The sequence below is a fragment of the Colletes latitarsis genome, chromosome 5 (genome assembly GCF_051014445.1).
Source record: "Colletes latitarsis isolate SP2378_abdomen chromosome 5, iyColLati1, whole genome shotgun sequence".
Taxonomy (NCBI): domain Eukaryota; kingdom Metazoa; phylum Arthropoda; class Insecta; order Hymenoptera; family Colletidae; genus Colletes; species Colletes latitarsis.
In genome coordinates, this window is record NC_135138.1 from 35,704,367 (window position 1) to 35,720,800 (window position 16,434).

The following is a 16,434-nucleotide window of genomic DNA, read 5'->3' on the forward strand; positions in this document are numbered from 1 at the left end:
AGCCGGGAAATGGTTTAAACGCCGAAAAGGATTACTTAATATCAGTTCTGGTTACTCTTGAAATATTAAGAGAGACTTCGCAGACACGCGCCTTTGAAATCTGGATGATACTTTGAACACGACCTCACATATCGCATAAGCCGCTTACATATTCATCGACTCATAAATGCTCTAGATGCCTTAACACAAGATCTTATTAACGAATTATATTACGTTATTCGCGAATATCATATGTCGCGTTCGATAATGAATTAGTAGAAGAAGCCGATACTGATCAGACCAGCTAACTCTACTTATACAGAGAAGGAAGTTTTATTAATCAATAATCTTCGATTACAGACGATGCAAATGAATATCTATTTCTATATTTCATAAATAAAAATTTAGTCCAGCAGAACTCTAATAATTCAAAGGAATCATTTACAGACAAATTTGAGTTTGCATATTTAATTAATACTTTTTAACGTGGATAAAAATTGCGATACGAGTATAAATGTTCTATCAAAAATTTCCTTTCGAATATATCAGTGATCTCGTTATTTTAAAGTCACTTTTAGAGCCTTTTTTTACGCTCATTTATTAATTTTTATAAGATAAACATTCACGACAACGATAGTTGATAAATCTCGTATCTAATATTCTTCAGAAACTCGCATTGTGTAAATGGAAACCAGAGAATTGAAACCACAAAAGAGAATATAGATTTCAAACACATTTCGTCATTATTCTCATAACTAGATTAACATTTGTTGTAAAACTCGACTTGAGGGATCCAGTGCTTGCACAGAACTGCAATGTCATGTCACGTGACGGTAGAAATTAAAAGAACATCCAGGATTAATTATGAAATGAAAATAATGTGTCCCTACACGCGATGCTCGTCTGACTATTATTGACTTCTACTACTGATTCAGGCCAATCCACGAAAACAACTTTACTTTTAATTTTCATTTAAGAATGAATGGTAGAAAGGAAAATATATCCATTGTAAACGATTATGCAATACCCCTGTACATTTTGAAAATTGTTCGTCTGACTATTATTGACTTCTACTACTGATTCAGGTCAATCCACGAAAAATAAATTTACTTTTAATTTTCGTTTAAGAACGAGTGGTCGAAAGGACAATATATCCATCGTAAACGATTATGCAATACCCCTGTACAATTTGAAAATTTCTCGTCTGACTATTATTGATCATTACTACTGATGCAGGCCAATCCACGAAAAACAAGTTTACTTTTAATTTTCGTTTAAGAATGAATGGTAGAAAGGAAAATATATCCATCGTAAACGATTATGCAATACCCCTGTACAATTTGAAAATTTCTCGTCTGACTATTATTGATCGTTACTACTGATTCAGGCCAATCCACGAAAAACAAATTTACTTTTAATTTTCGTTTAAGAACGAGTGGTCGAAAGGAAAATATATCTATCGTAAAGGATTATGCAATACTCCAGTACAATTTGAAAATTGCAAGTCTAGTAAATTGATAATTTGCAAGGCCTAGATTGTCAATAGTGTAATAATTGGCTTATTGAGCAAAAAGCTAGCCATTCCAGAGTTCTTGACAAAATGATCGTCGAATAGTGCGAGAGCGTACCAATTAAATTTTCCCAAAAAATTCAGTATTTTCGGGCTTCGGAAGTGTTGAATGACCAGGTGTGTGTAACAAACGCGAGAAATTTTTCAGTTCGCCGAATAGGAATTCGGCATCGAATGCCTCGCCGACGCGACGTGACAGAAAGGATGCTGATTGGTGTAATAGTGCAGTGGAAATGGGTTTGATGGACTAGCGTCAGTGTGTGTGCGTGTGTATGTGTGGTGATCGTCATCGTGCTGGTTGTGCAGCACTCTTTGACGGCTACACTTTGCGTGGCATGCAGGCTAAAGTCCACGTGAAAGAAGCTACATATGTTTTTAATGACCCTGTCTGATATATACAAGATAGAAAAAATTACTATCACGTGTTTGAAACTTGTACAAAAGACATAACTAAAAATATCGTAGTTTTCATCTCTTAAATTTATACTGTATCTAGTTTAGTAATCGTGCTCAAAGATGCTCTTTTCTTTAACTATTCACGAATAGAATGTTTTCCAGCCTCGAGAATACTTTATTTTCATATTTCTTTAGTTTCGAATGTTCCTACATGTTATGCGTTAGAATAAATGAAAAACCAGTTTTACATGCGTCTCGAACACAGGCACACTTCAAATTGGAAATATTCGTTGGAATGAAATTGCAATTAAAATTTTATTTCGCTTGAGAGCTACGGATACTAATTTATCGAAAATGTTTATTTGAAATATAGTAATTGAAATTATCGACAGGAATAATATTTTTCAAGTAATTAGTACAAATTTCTGTTTGGAATAACATTTCGCGTATTCGATTCGGATTCATCATTTTATACGTTTTAATTCCACTCGCGACTTATAAATTGATAATAATAATACGCCATTATTACACACAAGTACATGTTAGAACACAAACACGAGAAAGTTGAATAAATCGATCCCTTAGTTCAATAATGAGTTGCTATTAAATCTAACATAAACAATTTCAATGTACGAACTACATACAAGACTACAAGCGTAATTTCGATCTCCATAGATAAGCCGTTATTAATTCTAACTCTATAGAAATTTCAATATTTCCTCTGCGTTTGTTCTAAACGAGAATTTACAGCTCGAAACACGGTCTGATCCAGTTTCAATGCCAAAAAAGTGTCGATGGATCAATAGAACGGTACTGTCGCGTAAAGCGTAACGTACACAGGTATTTTCCGTTCAATCCATGTGAACCCAATCGCCGTACGCCGTACGTTTGCGATGATCCACTATAATTCCCTCCTAATTGGTGTTTGATATTTAGGATTCTGGGAATATCGATGAATTTATACAACGGCTTTCAAAACGTGGATCGCGTTAATCGCTCGTTTTCTCCACATAATTGGACGTATAATACAAAAAGGAAAAAATGTCGATGGTATTACGATTCGTTATTGCTTGAACGAAACTCGATCACAGCGGATGCTCGTGGCCACATATTACCGGAACACGTATTTTCCCGGTATGAACCAATGCACATACGATTGGCAAACAACACTGATCCCCCTATTATTCGAGTAGCGAATGGCTAATGACGATTAACGGAATGTTTAGAGCATTAATCCCAGCCATTAATATTTTCCCCACTCCTGAGCCTCATCCGCGCCCTATATGCGACTAAAATTTGCGCACGTGGACGCATTAATGCGGACCATATGCGATTAGAATCAGTATTTTCGACCACCAGGTATCGCTCAATGGGAAAATTAACTGGCCGACGATTTTAGCGGAAAACTACCTCTCAATAATCGAGGGATTCTAATTTTCACGACTTTATTATTGGATTTTAACTCTCACCGAGATTACGATGATTTAAACTAAAATTAAATGTCAAAATGAAATTCAAGGGATCGTGGCTAAATTAATAGAAGGCAATTGTTTCGCTCGATAAAATTAGAATCGTTTTTAATAGTAAAAGCTACATAACAAGGATATATTTATTTCTGTCTAGGCTGGAAGTATTTTTCGGGACAGTATATTAAAATTTATGCAATTAAGTGTAAAAACGTATTGAAATTTTATTTTTAAAGTGCAGCAGAGGTGGTGAAAATTTTATTAACAACGTAGATTCAAAAACACATATTACCAGGGCTCACGGTAATCGATGAAAAGGCACTTCGTTAGTCGGAACGGCACTGTTAATTACACGCAATGGCATCGCACAGACAAAAATAACAGCCTTCTATAAAATATTCGCGTCTGTTTAAAATCGTGCAACTCATAAAGAGTATATTGTCTTTTTAACAATGGCCATATTTCAACATCGCAATACGTGGAAATTCTCATTAAAATAGTATCGTGTTTAATGCATATTGCCTTTCTGCAAGTTAAAATGACGGGAATTTTAAAAATATTCATAAACTTACCAGTCATTGGTAGCGCAATTTATAAACGAAAAATAATGGCTTCATTCTTGAATGAAACACCACGTTTCACTTAACTCTTTTATACGTAATTCTCACGCGTGTTGTTATCTATCGATTAATTTAACTTTCCCGTAGTGTTAGATAAAAGTAGATAAGAAGAAACTCCTCTCTCAATATTTGTTCGTGTTATATATTCTCCAGTGAGTTACGTGCAGGGGAACGGTGCATATTGAGTCAGTGTTTGATTAGGTGAAACGCCGGAAAAGTATATCGTCGTTTGATCTTCCGGCGGATATGCGAAAAGAGGTCCAAAGTAGGATTAATAGCAGGGCAAATTCGTGCTCGTTGATAAGTGAAACTGGCACGAATTGAAAAAGTTTCCCGCCGGAATGGCAGTGAGCATTCGCGAAGGGTTCGCGTGCAAAGTCACGATAAATCGTACGAAGACATTGATAGCTAACAGCTAGCCTTGGATATTGCGCATTTACACAACGACCGTGTACGGGGTGGGTCAGGAACAAAGAGATATCAATTTTAGATATTTTCGCCAGAGTGACTGTGGCAGTAAAACTTGTCGGAAGAGAAGACAATCTCAATCGATATAATTCACAACGTGTTATCGAAGTACTTAAAAACAGAACAAAAATTCCCCTTAAGCTCTTTTGTAAATTTGTAGTAATTTCTAATTTCACGATATATTTGCGTATTTGGTATAATTTGTTTGCATGCTTTCACATATTTTAAGTGCCATTCGTCGTTTAATAATTACGATTGTCGTATCAGTATCTTCAAAATTTCGCTGACACACGATTAATATCTCATATCTATAGGAATATCCATGTTCGATGTTGAAATTGCACCGCAACTAGGATTAATGTAGATTAGCTTCAACAGTATCATTAGTTCTCTGTATTGTAACCTTGCACAGGATGCAATTTCATTTTGCAGTATCAACCCTCTGTTACCGTCACTCTCAATAATTATGAACCATCGAAGAAACTTATTCTACCATTGCCAATTACTTAAATCTTAATTACTGCAAGAGTTTTTGAATTAAAATATGTATTCGATAGCATATATAGACTCCTCTACAATGATATTCTGATTTAACTATAAAAAAGTGCCCCGAGTGGAATTGTGCTATAACCCTAAATTGTTTCGTGACCCTCTCGGAGTGTTCAATCGACACTGGGCTCATGAAAATATTTTCAATCTTATTTCTTTATAGCCCACAGATAAACCAGACGGAACATTTTATTTTACGTGTAACAGAGACGGGCAAAATTCGATCCCAATGATATTATTTGAATTCGAACACTTGAACATTCAACGAATCGAATACGAATATATTCCAGTCACGGAACAATTGAAAAAATTTGTTCTCGAGAGAATGCTAGATTTATTTATGACCCATTCAATGAAAATAAGTGTTTTAATTCATTTCTGAGATGGGAGACAGAACGTTTATTATTTCTTTATATCCCACAGATAAACCAGATTGAGTATTTTATTTTACGTGTAACAGAGATGGGCAAAATTCGATCCCAATGATATTATTTGAATTCGAACACTTGAACATTCGATGAATCGAACACGAATATATTCCAGTCACGGAACAATTGAAAAAATTTGTTCTCGAGAGAATGCTAGATTTATTTATGACCCATTCAATGAAAATAAGTGTTTTAATTCATTTCTGAGATGGGAGACAGAACGCTTATTATTTCTTTATAGCCCACAGATAAACCAGACGGAACATTTTATTTTACGTGTAACAGAGACGGGCAAAATTCGATCCCAATGATATTATTTGAATTCGAACACTTGAACATTCGATGAATCGAACACGAATATATTCCAGTCACGGAACAATTGAAAAAATTTGTTCTTGAGAGAATGCTAGATTTATTTATGACCCACTGAATGAAAATAAGTGTTTTAATTCATTTCTGAGATGGGAGACACAACGTTTATTATTTCTTTACAGCCCACAGATAAATCAGACGGAACATTTTATTTTACGTGTAACAGAGACGGGCAAAATTCGATCCCAATGATATTATTTGAATTCGAACACTTGAACATTCGATGAATCGAATACGAATATATTCCAGTCACGGAACAATTGAAAAAATTTGTTCTTGAGAGAATGCTAGATTTATTTATGACTCATTCAATGAAAATAAGTGTTTTAATTCATTTCTGAGATGGGAGACAGAACGTTTATTATTTCTTTATAGCCCACAGATAAACCAGATTGAGTATTTTATTTTACGTGTAACAGAGATGGGCAAAATTCGATCCCAATGATATTATTTGAATTCGAACACTTGAACATTCGATGAATCGAGCACGAATATATTCCAGTCACGGAACAATTGAAAAAATTTGTTCTCGAGAGAATGCTAGATTTATTTATGACCCATTCAATGAAAATAAGTGTTTTAATTCATTTCTGAGATGGGAGACAGAACGCTTATTAATTCTTTATAGCCCACAGATAAACCAGACGGAACATTTTATTTTACGTGTAACAGAGACGGGCAAAATTCGATCCCAATGATATTATTTGAATTCGAACACTTGAACATTCGATGAATCGAATATATTCCAGTCATGGAACAATTGAAAAAATTTGTTCTCGAGAGAATGCTAGATTTATTTATGACCCATCGAATGAAAATAAGTGTTTTAATTCATTTCTGAGATGGGAAACAGAACGTTTATTATTTCTTTATAGCCCACAGATAAACCAGATAGAATATTTTATTTTACGTGTAACAGAGAAGGGCAAAATTCGATCCCAATGATATTATTTGAATTCGAACACTTGAACATTCAACGAATCGAATACGAATATATTCCAGTCACGGAACAATTGAAAAAATTTGTTCTCGAGAGAATGCTAGATTTATTTATGACTCATCGAATGAAAATAAGAGTTTTAATTCATTTCTGAGATGGGAGACAGAACGTTTATTATTTCTTTATAGCCCACAGATAAACCAGACGGAACATTTTATTTTACGTGTAACAGAGACGGGCAAAATTCGATCCCAATGATATTATTTGAATTCGAACACTTGAACGTTCGATGAATCGAATACGAATATATTCCAGTCACAGAACAATTGAAAAAATTTGTTCTTGAGAGAATGCTAGATTTATTTATGACTCATCGAATGAAAATAAGTGTTTTAATTCATTTCTGAGATGGGAAACAGAACGTTTATTATTTCTTTATAGCCCACAGATAAACCAGATAGAACATTTTATTTTACGTGTAACAGAGACGGGCAAAATTCGATCCCAATGATATTATTTGAATTCGAACACTTGAACATTCAATGAATCGAATACGAATATATTCCAGTCACGGAACAATTGAAAAAATTTGTTCTTGAGAGAATGCTAGATTTATTTATGCCCCATTGAATGAAAATAAGAGTTTTAATTCATTTCTGAGATGGGAGACACAACGTTTATTATTTCTTTACAGCCCACAGATAAACCAGATTGAGTATTTTATTTTACGTGTAACAGAGATGGGCAAAATTCGATCCCAATGATATTATTTGAATTCGAACACTTGAACATTCAATGAATCGAACACGAATATATTCCAGTCACGGAACAATTGAAAAAATTTGTTCTCGAGAGAATGCTAGATTTATTTATGACCCATCGAATGAAAATGAGAGTTTTAATTCATTTCTGATATAGGAGACAGAACGTTTATTATTTCTTTATAGCCCACAGATAAACCAGATTGAGTATTTTATTTTACGTGTAACAGAGATGGGCAAAATTCGATCCCAATGATATTATTTGAATTCGAACACTTGAACATTCAATGAATCGAACACGAATATATTCCAGTCACGGAACGATTGAAAAAATTTGTTCTCGAGAGAATGCTAGATTTATTTATGACCCATTCAATGAAAATAAGTGTTTTAATTCATTTCTGAGATGGGAGACAGAACGTTTATTATTTCTTTATATCCCACAGATAAACCAGATTGAGTATTTTATTTTACGTGTAACAGAGATGGGCAAAATTCGATCCCAATGATATTATTTGAATTCGAACACTTGAACATTCAATGAATCGAACACGAATATATTCCAGTCATGGAACAATTGAAAAAATTTGTTCTCGAGAGAATGCTAGATTTATTTATGACTCATCGAATGAAAATAAGTGTTTTAATTTCTGAGATGGGAGACAACGTTTAATATTTTTTGAATCGTTTGATTATTCGTACAGGTAGCAATAAATATTTAAAAACTGTCAACGCATGGTAGATTATTTTCCGCGAATGGTCGTGGACATATTTTTATTCGGAACAACTCACCGGTGAAGAGACGATACGGGAAAGAAAACACTGGTACGCCGACCGGACTGGCTACGGGTGCTGTCGTCGAACCCATTCTCCAATGCGCCTTGAAGGGTTTTCTGCAATAGCAAGAGAACAGAAATCTTGATACGAGAACGATATATAACCATGCAATAATATACTCGATCGTGGTTTCCTGCTCGCAAAAGGAGGAAGTAAAACTCCGGTATGCGACGAGGTGGTCGTAGACGTCGTCGTCGTACGGCGACGCTACCTTAGTTTTATCGTGCACCCGCGCTTATATCGCGGTAATATCTTGCCCGGTAAATGAAAAAGTTATTGTTTTCCATTCTACTTTCCCCCATAGTTTCTCCTCGCCCGTCCGAAGTTCTTAACCGAGAGCAGACGAAAATCTTGTGAACCTTCGGGAGCTTCTTCCTTCGTAAAAACATTCTTTCATCCGGAAAATACGTATTACGAGCAAGACAGACATTTAGAGATGTAATATCTTGTATTACATACATACCCAACCGGAAGTGCCGAGGAAAATACGCCTTTTAAGCAACGGAAGAATATTCCGGACGTCGTAACGACGATTCACGTCGCGAGCAAAAGACTTGGAATCAATTAAACAGACTTTTCGTATCGAGAAATCACGATGAAATTATTAATAATAGTTCGTGTTTTACTATTGCGGTATAAAATGACGAGGTCAGGTTTCTATTATTATTTTTAATTGTACTGTGACATAGTTTAGACTTTCACACAGCTCGTCGATTATTGTATTTATACTTTTATAATACTGCTCTAAAGGTGAAAAGTAATGCAATATTTACAATTCATTATTACTGTGAATAATAAAAGTATTGCAACACAGAAGTAACCATTAAAATTTCGAATAAATATTCATAATTACAATTAAAAATAACACAGAGCAAGATCGACAAATATAATAGATCAACAGGAAATTTCTTTACTTTGAATGCGATAATAATAGTACCAATAATTCGAAATACAAATAGAATATCTTGAAAGGCGATTGCAAATTTTCTGACGCGAGCATCGATCACCGACAGGCACGGTTAAAGAACGTTTTGCAGCGAAGATTAGACGCTTCCTCTTAAACCTCGACCATAAATCGTTACAAGTAAATTAGCCATAAATTACCGAATTAAATATAATGAAAGGATAGACATCGAGGGATTATATCCGCTAGAGCGAAGGAGACAGCTGCTGTAGCATTGTTTCGTTCGATTCGGGTGTCTTTATCATAGCCCGCAGTCAGTGTAGCGAGGGCTTGACAGCCCTGAACCCCTATGATTGATATCTATCTTCTCCTCATCCCTCCTCCGTGCATCCCTCCCTGTATAACCGCCCTCCTTTCGAGTAAACTACTACGCTGCATATCCCCTTTTCGATTATATCGTCCTGCCCGTCCCTCTTCTATATACGTGGACCAGGTTCCACGTTCGTCCGAGGTAGCCCGGTCGATATGGCTATTATGAAAATTGAAAATAAAGGCACTTTTGCACCCACGCGTAGACAGCCTCGATCGGACGGCCCGGGAGACTTTGTTAATTATTTCTTCCAGTTACTAATCGCGTGTACTATAACCCGGAAGGGGCGAGGGAAGGGGGGGTGGGAAGGGGTACCTCCGTCGGAAATATTCTTTTTGCGAGCGCGATAGGAGATTGGCTACCAGAATCGTAATTTCCTTTGTCGTGCCCGTCTCGGATGTTATTACCTTTGTTTCTCTTTAATTCGAAACTCGTAGCGAGGGAGGTATGATATTAAATATGACTTTTAAAGAGACAGGAACGTTGGCTCGTCGGCTAAAATCGCGCCGTTCTGTCGTACCCGCGACGAATTGTTCAACTGTTTTCGAGCCCTTTGACGAAAAATTGGTTTCATTAAACGCGTATGACTTCGGGCGCGCGTTAAAAGGGCTGCAGAATAAACAGTACGGGAGGTACGGTCGGATCATTGATAACGCTGCTCCGCCGGAACGTTCAATTACGTTAATGACGGAGCCCGATCTATCGACCAAATCGACGTTGTATCTTCGAACGGTTCGACGATGCTATCGAGAACGCGTCGTCGTGCGAAACGTTACGCCTCTAATAAAATATTCTTGTTCGTCGCGGGTGGAACAGGCCAATAAAACGCAACGATAATGACGGGAAATACGAGCTAGACTCGATGGAATCTTTTTAAGGTTTCCGGGTGCCTCCAATAACCCCACTTTCAGGCCACGCACCAGCGCAGATAAATAGATGCGCTCGCTTGTGAACGTAGCCGGCGAACGACTCGTGCAAACGGCGAGCTGAATCATACATATTGGACAATATTGGAAACCGTATTGGGAGACGAGTTAGCATGCATGTGTGCTTTCTCCGCCACCGAGATACAACGCGAGTTTATTTATTGATGTATGCGCGCACGTGTACGGACGGTTGTGTTCAATTTAGCGACTTCGCCGCGATTCCCTCGCGATATCGAACACGAGAGGAACTCGGAGGGCCAAGACGGATGGGATAGAATAAGACAAACCGATAACGATCGTATTATATGAGCACCAGCTCGATATAATATAGTGGCCAACGATGTGAAATCATACTCTCCGTAACGTGATTTTTTATTCTACGCGGCTCGTTCCTTGAATCCTCGACCGATTTACAGCAACTCTCTTACCTCATAGACTGCGGATGTTTATGTGGTTATAGGAAATTTTTATTCTCCAGAAACTACGAAAATATAAGAAATACTTGAAGTATGATACGAGTAACCCTCTGCAAAGCTCCCATTTTATTAATTATAGTAATAAAAATGCGAAAGAGTTATAAACCAGATGCATTAATATGAAATTTATATAATATGAATAACACTAAAATGATGCAAGCTTTAATTGATTACCAAAAGGATAGAAGAAGGAAAAGAAATCTTTACGTAACAAGGAAGACAGATCTAAATAAAAGTTTCATCAAACTGGATCATATTTTCATTAAACGATTCAAGTTCCATTATAAATTCAGTCGTTTCGTCTGTAATAATTTAATGCTTGATCCTAGTTATTGAAGGCTGATATCATTTTTATAAGTTATAGGGAACGTCTCTTAATAATGCAGTTACCTCTCTCGATTAAACGTTTTCACGTGATTATAGTTGTCACAGATTTTTAAAAATTTGAACAGAGAGAACAGTGAATTATATTAACAAACGAAACATCATTTCTAAACGTTGGGCACTCGTGTAAAAATTCATTTAGAATTCATTTAAAGACAACTTGCATCTGAAAATTATTGCTTTCATAATTTTATGCTTAAAGGACTGTCGTCTGGAATTTGCAGCGCGTAAACGATGATACTTTCGTGAAATGTTAAATTAATAACGAGCGTTTCCTCGATCAATAATACGTCTGCAAGTGACACTGGCGTTACGATAAAGAGGGACGAAAAAGCGAGCAAAATAAATCCAAGAACGCATTTTTAAACGGTTAACATGCGACGACAACTACGCCCATCCGTGGCGCGACGCTTACGTCCCGGTACAATGACAGGTTTAATTATCGCCCCTAGTTGTGGACACGTGAATTTCTCAACGTTCTCCCAGTTATTGATTTTAAATGGTGTTCGGAGCTTTTACTTACGGACGCTGTTCCATTCGGCTCGTACAATACAAGGGGACGTCTAAAAGAACTTGAAAGACCGCTGGAGTAAAGGTTAAGACTACTATTGCATTTACTTTATAAATAGTTTCTACTTTCTCTGTATTCCTGTTTCTGAAATTATCAGAAACACTGAAGTTGGCTGTATCGATGATCATTTTTCTCAGTTACCAAAATTTTTAATCAGAAAATTAATTATTTTTGTCTTTTTGAATATCGATGTATCAGATTGATCGAACCGCCTACTTCGTGAAAAAGCAATTTTCAACATTATTTCCTTGTAACATTCACGTTTTCTCGAATTATAATTGAAACTATCATAAAATGCCAGATACATTCGCCTGGTAACACCATAAGGAACTATGTCACGCGTAACAGAATATTCGCCAACGATATTGCCACAGATTGACTGAATCGCCGTCATAATTCTCGACATAGGGACGTAGCGCACGTGTACGATACAGCCGTATCAGCGATCATGGTTGTGGAAGTAACATCGTCGCTTTCCAGCCATTCGCGAACCCTCGACGACAGTGTCGGACACGTGGGGGAAGAGGTTACAAACGCCCCCTCATCGACCAAAAAATCAGTTATCTGTATTCTAATCGCTTGGAACGATTTCGTATAATTATCGAAACTTTAATATCTCTATTTCCATTCGTAATTTCTAGGATTGAGACTCGAAATCTCGAATATTTTTCATATTATTCATCTCCTTTATCCATTGCCTTGCAATTGTATTTACTCTGTTCTTCAGGGGTCCAGAAGGGTCACAGTTATCCAGTAAACGCGATCGACGTAATCAGCTTGGCAATGCTATCAGACAGCCTTTTACTGTCGGATTTTCGTGGGTGTCGATCCCAGTACAGTGTCTGTTGTTAATGGTTTTAAGAGTTTATTCGTCCGGGCGGGACGTCTAAAGTATTTTCGTAGTTCGTCGCGAGTTTTTGGAATTTAAAAAATGCATTTAATCCAAGTGCAAGCGTCAACTGCGTAGCGCGCCGCCTTTTCACCCGAGCAAAGACAGTCCGCAGAGGAATTGAAATTGCAAACCGGCGAGAGAGACGGCAGCCATTTCAGATTAATTCCATTAATTAAATATCCTTTGTGCCTGGCAGATATGCTGCGAACCCTTCAATTTCAGAGGCTGGGCAGAGAATTCGACACGCAATACGATTATTTTGCAATCAGTTGAACAACGACACGTCCGAACGTTGATAGACAAAGGGTTTTAAATTACAACTGGGACAATCAATTCGTCGAACACGGCACCAAGGAGGATACTTCTGTTTTACATATTGCTACTCCTCCAGCGAAGAAAACGAGGCGCGGTGTGTGACTGGAGAGAACTCGCGCTCAAGCGTAATTGCGATTAATTGATTGGAGAGCGGAAATGAGAAAAGGCGCTGGAGGTCATCAGTTTTACGAGGTCTATTTCTTCCGTACGAGTGAACATACTGCATACGCGATACGAATTTAAAACATATTCGTTTCAACCGATTTCTTAATAACACGCGACACCATCGAAATTATTTTCACGCGAAATCGACGATCTCTTTTCTACATTAATTTTAAAAGCCGTTGCACCCCCTCCTTTTTAATTCTTTATTTGAAAAAAATAGAGACTTCCTTAAAACTTACTCCTGCTAGAGATCTCTAAATTTTATGATTTTAGTTTTTCCAATTTTTGTACCCACTAAAAAACTGTCGAGTATTTGAAAAAAATAGAAACCTCCTTAAAACTTACCCCTGCTAGAGATCTCTAAATATTTTATATTTTTAATTTTTGCGAAACATTTGTAATTTTATGATTTGGTTTTTCCGATTTTGACCATAATAAACCGTAATGTTTATTTCGCGCCGTAACAGTACCCTCTACAAAATTGTGGAGTACTTGGCTGCCGGGGGGGGGGTGCGTTTCTTCGCTACCTCTACGAAAGGCAAGCTTGCAGCAAATACAAGAGAGCCGCTAGAACGCCCTTAAAGGAAGGATCGCGGATCATCCGATTATTTATGAAACCGGAGTAAAATCAGGATTCCCGAGAATCTCCCGGCGGAGGTATCTCCGTGAATAAAATTCGACACGGCGCAGTTTGACGGCGTCGCGGCGGGTGCAAGACGTCGTCTTAAAGACTGCGAGAATGCGTCGTATAACCTGGTCGACGTGAGCTTTAGCGGGGGGGCATTATAAAATATAAAATATCCGTCAGTCTGGCTCGCGAGCCGCCGTAAACGTTATGCGCGACGCAATGCCAGCGTTAAAGAGGCCGCCAAGCCGTACGTCGGTGGGTGGAGGGTGCTCCTTTAGTGGCACTGTTAAAGAAGGCCGGCTTTAACTCTTCCCTCGACCCTCGCCCCACCACCTCCTCCTTTTTCCTCTCCAGGAGGAATCTTTTTGCGCGCTAGTCGACTTACTCGCCCGATAGTTCCACCGGGATGCCAAACATGTCGCGTAAATATTTTAACGAGAATCTAAATAAATCATTTCGGGGCAAAAGCTCGCAAAAAGACCGCGGCGCGCGTCGAAACGTCTACCGTTGCTCTCGTCGATTCTCGAATAACGACGCCGAAGTTCGCTAAACCGACTGTGCAAACACTCGAAGCAGTCGTGTCGAACTCGTTCTGGTTGCACTTCGTTTCATTTTTTTCAATGGCACGAAAAATTTGGCAGTTTTAACTTGTGTTTTGCTTGTAGTCCTCGTCTTGTTTGGTTGCAATCTATCGACTGGTCAAATTCGAATCACCACTAATAGTTTATGATTTTCCAGAACGTTTATTTAATGGTAACTATTTCCACTCTTTATTAATTTTATTTAATAAACCTCAAAGTAGTATGAAATTTCTAAATAGCGAAGCCTCGAGCAGCCCAGTTGGTATTGTTCCGACTGTTTATGAACATTTCAATCCCCTTTCCAAGATCTACGGTGATGCTTTGACGCGATGTCCCAGATTATGCAACGTTTACGAGTCTGATGTATTCTATATGCAAATATGGAACGTGTCACGAAAGTAATGAGACTACATTTTTTTCTCTAGAGCAGGGGATGGGCATACGAACGAAACTTTGTCGAACCAAGAGTCACTGACGAAAAGATTTCGACAAGCTAATCATCGTAACAAACTATCAATACTTGTACTTATTTCGTTTCATCGATATTCGCCCAAATTATACTTTACGTCACGCGATTTTAATGCATAGATAATATACATATAATACGTATTGTTTTACAAAGCAAAACACTGACACTGACAATATTTGGACGAACGAAATTATAGATAGAAATTAGAAATCGAACTTGCAGAAATGTTTCCAGCTAAATGCGTGGAGTCACGAGGGACGTACTTTGAAGGAGATTAGAGTTGGGACCCCAAAAGGGAAGCTATTTTTTGCTGGACCTAAAGTAGCATATTTTTCGATCAGACCGCGTATGTAATTTCACTGCTTCCGTGAAAGCAAATATTCTTTAATACAAATATACGTGACTTCAAAGACGCCATCGCAGAGGACTTGTACAAAAGCGAAATTCCGGCATTTTTAGATCCTGATTTTTGTTATAGAGTATCACGGAAATTCCTTAACGATATCGAGAGTAAAATTAGAAGTGAAAACGTGAAATTTTAATTTTAATTTTTCGTACGTCTCAATTTGAATATAAACATTCTTGTAAATATACTTTAATTTTCTAGTCGTTAAAGAGTGAAAACATTATATGTTTCGACAGGAGTTTCGATTCTGTGCACCTGCCCAGTTTAATAAAAATAATTTACAAAACACAGAGACTTCGGTACGCGAAGGGGCAAACAATCGATCGTAAGCTCGATTTACGAAGCAAATCAATTAAACCGCGCGCGTAACTTTAAACATGATGCGGTTTATCGACAATGTTGAAGTTACGGATTGCTTCTCCGAACGAGTCTTTAATTTTCCATCGAACAAGCGAAGTTGCTTTCGCCAGTACCATCTCTAACGACGTCAACGGGCACCTACGTTTCATTGTACGAGGTTATAATGTTATACGACCACCGTGAAAAGTGGCCATTAAAAAGAGAGTGAAATAGAAGGGGGCGGGTATAGTCACGAAGGAAACGACAGAGGCGAATTAAACACGAGAAGAGTTTTCGATTTTCCTGTTATCCGTACGACAGTATCGATTTAATCCCATCATCGGGGGACGATCGACTATCAAGCTCGTCGATCATCTCAGTGGCTTCGAACCATCAATCACGAGCAACAAATATTTCTCGAAATCTGAGCAAGGCTCTGTTCGGTCGAGCAAACACGGGGACAATTTATTTCAGTATGCCATCCAGGGAGGGGGGGCTCCAGCGAGCAAAAGTTCGCGCAAACTATCGCGACTCAAGATAGCTTGTAGGTAATTGCATTTACTTATCGGAAGAACGCTGCAAGAACCCCAGGCGTAGGCGTCCGGGGAGTAGGGAAAACGCA